Below are 7,693 nucleotides of genomic sequence, written 5' to 3'. Positions count from 1 at the left end.
ATTTCTTTGGTGGAATAAATTAATAAATTTACGTGGAAATTTCAGTTATTTTAAATTATTTTCCTAATGGGCATAGTGAATATAAGTTTTTTTTCCTTCCCCCTGAGTATTTGGATTTTAAGATCCAAAGTCAACCCCTAGCAGATTTAATTTGTTTAAATTATTTAATTATGTTTCCAAATGAAATAGTATCAGAGAGACCACAGCAATCAAGAGTCTACTTTGAAAAGGTAGTTGCTGACTTTCCCACCGATAGTTTCAAATATGTCAAAGCCAGGTGTCCCATAGATGTAGGTATAGGTCATAGGCTGCACCATCCATCAGCCAGCTTCAGAGTGTTTTGTCTCTAAGAAGAACTCCTCACATACTCTCTTTGTGGCCTGGATCTCAACAGCTTATCCTCAAAGTGCTCCACAAATCCTTGCTTGACTCACACATGGGTTCTCCTCCCTCTCCACAGAATTCTTACATTAGTGTTCACTCCTCATGCTTTCTTCCTGGCCTGCCAAGATGTTCTGTCTCAAGGGAACTGAGGATGGTCTCAGATCTAATCTCCTTTAGTCTCTGGGGGCTGGTCAAACCCTAGACAGAAACAAGTTATCTGCCATTTAATCCTATACCTTACTTTGCCTCTTTTACTTATTAATTTTCCTAAAATGGCCAAATGTTGTATATTGTCAAAACTCTTTCAATTGAAAGTGATAAAACCCAATGCAAACTGATTTATGAAAGACAGGCAAGGAAGGTTAATATGAACCTCATCCAAGGATTCCAACAAGGTCAGAAGGCCAATGTCTTATTATTTTTCTTCATTTCTGGGCTCTTTTTACTTCTATATTGCCTTCATTTTTAACACTACTTAATGTCATGTGATCCTTTCCAACTCCTTGCCCAGAAACTCATTTACTGCCGACCAGGTTAGTAACTTCAAAGCAAAGTTGGTTTCCCTATCCTATTGTACTATTGCCAAAACAAAATCCTAAGGCTGTATCTTATTGGTCTAATCTGTGTCACATGACTCTTTCTCTGACTGACCAGGCCTGACTCACATGATGAAATCTTGAATCATGCGGTGAAGGCAACCTTGACAAATTACTTGGCCTGGAAGGAGAATATAGGTGAATATTCAAAGGATAACCAGGTGCTTCTACCAGAAGAATGAAGAGACAATGCTGAACAGGCAATAGCTCTAAGAATCTAGATGAGGTGCCCTGTCTCCAGAGCTGACATAGTCTTTATCTTCTTTCTTTAATAACAGGTCTGCTTTTTCCTTCCATTGCTGTGACTTCCAAATACCTCACTGTGTAGCATTAGTAAGCATTACACTGCTCATCATTAGTACACATGCCTGGATAGCCTGACTTACTGTGGGAGCCCTTGAGAGCAGGAGATATGGCTCATTCATTTCTGCATAATTCTTGGCACATAGTAGATTAACTGAATAACGTTTAATAAAAAAGAGAAGAAATAGATAATTCACCTGGGAATTAAACTCCTGGGTTGGGGGACACCATTCAAAATTATGTTCACTCTTTTATGGCCCAAGTGAAAACTCTCCATTATGAACAATGATGTTTGGAAGCAAACTGAAGAATGTACCATTATGGAACTGCACAGCTGGGTTCAAAACAAAAAAAAATAAGTAAATAAGAAGAAGCAATCAAGTTTTGGTCATGTGACCACTTCATAAGGCATACAATATCATGCAAATTATTCTTCTGATGGTAACACATTGGGCAAGAGTCAATACTTCTCTCTTGCTGAACCCACTTGGGGCTTCTAGGGTGGTTAGCCAGCAAAAGGAGAAGTCCCTAATATTGAACTTGGATCTTAAGCTGTTTAAGCTCTGTTCTAAACCCACTGAGCTAAGAGGCCATGGGCTCAGTGACCTTGCCCCAGTAGCAGTAATATTCAGGATATGTTTATAAGGATGTTTTGGGGGCTTCCATCTCACCCATACATTAGGGACTTTCTCATGGAGCCTGTTCAAGTTTAGCACCAAGTAAGTGCTCAGTAACTATCTGTTGACTAAAATGACAAGCCAACATGACCTGGCATCTATAATACTAATTTGGTGAATGAATAAATGGGTACACCATAAATGCTTACTAAATAAGTGATTGATGATCCACAGTTGATGTTGCATGGATATTTGTTGAATGAGAAAACAATACAATGAATGAATGAATGAACGAGTAGCCTACAGCTATTACTTTCTATGTGTGTTAAAGTGCTCTTTATTCCCTTTAGCTATAATTCAATCCCAACAAATAAACTCTTGAGATTTATGATTTGTTTCTATTTCCTGTTGTTGATTTTTGAAATAGATGCTATTATCATATGGATTGAATCTCATTTTAAATAGCAAAGAGATATATTTAAACATCCTTGAATTGAGCATGCAGAACAAGGATGGGATGGTGCTTATGTACCGACTAATCTCTGTTATGACATATCTTCATGACTGAGAGGATCATGCTCCTGGGTTGAGAAGAAGAAGGTTGTTCATAAATGACACATGAGTGGAGCCATCATGTTCCTGTATATGTTCAGTAGATATATGTACTGGCTGGAATAGGTAAATTTAATCCTTTGCCATCATTCATTTCACTTTCCTGAATTCTGTGGTATTTCCAAGGAGTGACTGCTTTTCTTCTGGGTTAAGTAGAAATCTTTGCTTAAGTCAAAACCACTTACTTTAAATACATTCAGTGACATTGAGATCTTTTGCCCTTGGAGTGCTACTCATGTTTTTCAAAGTCAATGAACTGTCATTTGACCTTAATGGACACTTATAGGACACTGAATCAAGGATTAAATTGAGTGTAGAAAAAAAAGCTTTTATCCAAAATTTACTAATTCATTGATACAGATTTGGGAAATCATAACAATGTCACTTTACTAAGCATTGATGGATATAGCAGCAAAGTATACAAAATTAAAAAGACTTGAAATTTAATTCTGCTACTTAGAATTATTTGTGGTCCCTTTTAAGTAGGTTGAGAATATTGGCACAGAAGAAACATATCATATTAGAGTCACTCCAGTTAAAATTCAATAAGATGTAAAATTGTTACAATGTCAGAACATTCTTGAAAAGTTAAAAAATGCCATCAGTCTCTTAGATGCTTTGTACACACTTGGTGTTAGGAAAACCAAGTAATTGACTAGATACCTAAACTCTGGCCTTTTTATTTGGCTATAATGCATCTCTCTCACTTGCAATTTTTCTCATCCATTGGCTTGATATTAAAAATTCAGTGTCACACAGCTGAAATTGACAAGAAGAAATGTTCACATTCTTAGTCAGGATGCACTTTTCCTCTGAGGGCAAAGTCCATTTCAGCACTCATTCAAATGTGTCTCCAGCTTGGCTTTGCAGGTCATAAAAGGAGGACTGTTCATTGCTCTTATCTGGAAGGAATAGAGTTGGCTTATACTAGAATCCAGTTTGAATTGAATCTGAGCATTAGCCAGCTGCTTTCTAATGAGACCTTACACTTCTGCCAGTGGGTTTTACAGCATGTTTCAGTCCAAAATCTTAGAAAAATATTACAGTTTTCTAGATTCTCCTTTCAGAAAAAAAGAACTTAACTAAAGACTTTAAAAACCTGCTATTGCATACCCAAAGGAGTATGGCTGGGTAATGGGTTGTTTAGGGGAAAAAAGTAATTATTAAGAATACCTAATGCAGATTTCTAAATCCTGATATACAGATTAAGGCACACAATATTGAGAAGTGTAAACAATGAATAAAATAAAACAAAATAAAAATTCCAGCATTTTCTTCTAGTTCTCAGATGAAAAACCTTATTTCATGCTAGTAAAGGGACTTGTACTCCCCAGAAATGGTAAACCTATTTCTAAATTCAGAATCTAAATGCCCAGGGGCCCACATACAATATGAAATAGGCCAGACTGACCATTTTATAAGAAAAGACCACTGAAGATAAAACAACTCTTCAGGAAAAAACAATATGACAAGAGGGGAGAATAATGGAATACTGTCTTTTTTCAGAAGAAAACTGTTTCTCTTATCAGACTCTATCCACTTAAGGGAAGCCTTGCGTGGGAGAGGCCAGGGGAAAGCGTGGACACATTTCAGAAACCAAGGAAACACTTTTTCAAAAAGTTTTGTCTTTATTTATAGGTAAGTAAGGTATGCTGTTTAAGCCTCTGCTATTTAGAGTCAAACTGCCAAAGTTCCAACCCTTGCTTAGCCATTTTCTGGCTATGAGCATGATCATTCATTCATTCATTTATTCTAAGCACTGTTTCTGTGCCAGTGCTGGAAGTTATAGTTTTGAACAAGAAAGATAAAACTCCTGGTCCCTAGAGTTTACACTCTAATGGGGGGGAAACAGAAAACAAATAAATAAACATGCATGCAAATGAAATAAGATAACTTTAGGTAAGAATAAAAGAAGAGAATCGTACAGAGAAACACTGGCAGGGAGAGCTGGAGCTGCAGTAAGTTAATATGTACATTGAGGTGCTGTTCCAAATGGAGTGAGGGTGCCCAGATCAAAGGAACAGCCTCTCAGGCAGAGGGAACTGCAAAGGCAGATGATGCATTCCAGTGAGTCTCGTAGGCAGGTTGACTTGTTTAAGCTTTACCTGGTAAACTGGGGAGTCCTTGAAGGGCATTAAGCAGGGGTATGAGCAAATCTGAGCTTCATGGGGTGAGAGAACCCTGTCCTCTTCAGGGATAACACAGGAGGAGCACCAGAAGTCCTCAGAGAGTAAGGGATTCAAAGGATACTGCCTATACAAGGTCGGAATTCAAGGTGGATAGCACAGTATGGATGCTGTGGTTCCTGACGGTGGTGGTGGAATGAGGGCAGGGACTTCATGGCTTCTTGCATGTCAATTAATAAAATCAGATCAAATCTTTGACAGCTTCACTGAATTGGACTTGAATCAGGCTTTCCTGCTATGGCTTATTTTGTTGATATTGATGCTTGGTGCTTAGTAGAGTGAATCAGAAACTTCCAAGAAAGTCTCTTTCCACTTAAAATTAAGGCTCGTGTAGGAGAGGCCAAGGGGAAAAGTGTGGGCACATTTGGGGAACCTGGGAAACACCTTTCAAAAAATAGTTTTGTCTCTATTTATCGGGAGCCTTTGGTGGTATGGTGGTTAAGCCTTTGTTATTTAGAGTCAGAATACCAGGGTTCCAACTCTTGGGTTTGAACAAGAAAATATTTTGGGTTTATTGAAATTGTGATCTCTTTGAAATTTTCTTTTTCTCCACATTGTGTGGATAATACTAGAATTTACCTTATAAAGCAGTAAGGATGAAACAAAGCAATAACATGAAGAGTTTACACAGTGGCTGGCATCTGGTGCATAATAAGAGCACAATAAATACTACCAGCATATTATAATTTGCAATACTCATTATCTCCACACTTATTAGTCTTATCCTTAATAAATTCTGTCATGCAGACATGGCAGATAACTCATAATCGCCTTTCCCATTTTTCTCCGTTCTCCAGGACCCCTGCTTCCTCCCTTCTCAGGCAACTCATTTACCTCAGGATTTTACCCAGGTGTCAGGGACAGACATTCCCAGTGTTGAAATAATCACATCAGCTACTGCCATGGGCAGAGGCTGGCTCACAGCCTTCCATATATGACCTCAGTTGTTAGATCATCCCTAAATATTCTAATTCATAGATGAGGAAGTCAAGGCTCAGAGGGAAAGTGACCCCTTCATGGTCAATCAGTAAGAGAAAGGGCTGGGATTCAGACTCAGGTTTGTTTGACCCTGATAGTGCTTAAAACTCAAAAAATCAAAGTATCCATTCAGGTCCTGCCCAAAAGCACTCCATTATACAAAATAAAGAGGCTCTGAGTTAGGAGGTCACTAAAATTACGGCTAGTACTAGGAGAGCTGGGGACTTTCAAGGAGTTTCCTTCAGTCATCTCAGTGTCCAAAAAATGTCTTCAAACCTCATGGGAGCCTGTGTCCCTCCCCAGGCCAGTGGCCCATGACAAGTCAATGTGACAATATTACTTGGACTGTGGCCATGTGGTGATGAGGAAGCCCCGACCTCCTATTGCCCTCTTTGTCTCGTTTATTGCTCCATCTCTGGCCCCTCGCAGGCAGTCCGGCTGGTCTTGACTCTGAGGTGAAGGAGTAAACATTTTGGGACTTTTTATTAGTTTATTTCAGAGGATGGAGCCTGTTTGTCCCTGGGGCCCATCCCTCTTTTATGGCCTCCAGCCCTTCTTGACAAATTCTAGTGACTGGAGAGAAAACCGCTTTCTACAGTGGATCATTAAAACACCACCATAAACCCAGGGCCATAAAATATTATTTGCCTAGAATAAAAGTAGGGGGGTAGATTTTCCCAGAATGTCAACCCGGGCCCTGCTTTCTCCCACTAGGAACAGCGGCACAGGGATGAGAGTATTCATAAATTCCTTATCTTGCACTCTGTTTTGTGGAATGACCCTGTTGGGAGAGCAGCCAAAACTATTGATTTATTTGTTCCACAGACTCAAAAGCATTTTTAATGAGTGGAGCATGGCGATGCCATGCCTGTGTCTGTAGATGACTCAATCAGGTTGTATACACCCAGATGCACACACTGTTTGCAGGGGGAAAGGCAGAGTTCCACACCTGGAGGTTTGAAGAAGAGGACCTTTGAAGATGAAAACAGAGAAGTGTGGATTTCCCTCCTTGCACTGTTCATTGCCCAGACAAATCAACAAATACCCATAGTGAGACTGGCTGTTGCAACTGAGCCTGGTTTTCCAAGGCAACACCCCCAGACTGAAGGCTCAAAGTGGGTTTCCAATTGGTTCCCCTTGACATTTTCCTCTGGAAATAGTCCTTTCATTCATGCATGCAACCATTTGGTCATTCAGTATGTATTATTGAGCACCTACTAAGTTCCAGGCACAGTTCTGAGAACTGGGGTTAGAGCCATGAAAACACTGTCACAGAGCTTATTGCATCCTCATGGGATATAATCTCAGCATACCCATTATTCATATCACTAGATAAAATTCACAGTCCTTCATCTGAAGTCCTTGGGGTCAGATCAGTTTGTCAGAAATTTTGGGATTTTTTTGAAAGATAAAATAAGGCATATGATTATTTAGTTTACAAGCAGCCCCAGTGAGGTCTGGGGAAGTACACAGTTATCCAACACTGTTCATGTTTCTTCTGTGAACAGTATAAACATTCACTACAACTGGGATAAATCAAGACCCTCGCCTTCTCATGGCCTTGTCATGTGAGGTCTACCTTTGCCAGCAAAGGAGTTTAAAACCCTCTATTTTCAGAGCCTTTTTTTTTTTTTTTGTTATAAGAGCAGGTATTGAGTACTCACTGAGTTCTTGAGCCACCCTAAGTGCTCTATGATTTATGATTATTGCTGTCATTCTTTCCACAACTCTGATTTTTGTTACCCTTTGCATTTTTATTGAACTCCTACATGGTAGGTCATTACATGTCTGGTTCTCTTTGTTGTGTGATAGGTCATTATATTTCTCTGTTTTTGTTTTTTGTTATTTTGTCATTGTTGTTATATGTGCATTTAAGAGGATTCTGAGGCCCTTAGAAGCTCAATGACTTGTCCAAGCTAGAAAGTCACAGAAAGGAGATTGGAACTCCAGATGTCAGAGCTTACACTCTTAACCACTCCCAAATATCATCTTTCACTAGAGGAAAGATTAAAGCTGA

Source organism: Saccopteryx leptura, chromosome 10 (genome assembly GCF_036850995.1).
Source record: "Saccopteryx leptura isolate mSacLep1 chromosome 10, mSacLep1_pri_phased_curated, whole genome shotgun sequence".
NCBI classification, from domain to species: Eukaryota; Metazoa; Chordata; class Mammalia; order Chiroptera; family Emballonuridae; genus Saccopteryx; species Saccopteryx leptura.
The sequence above is the reverse complement of the archived record's forward strand: the minus strand, read 5'-3'. Positions refer to the sequence as shown.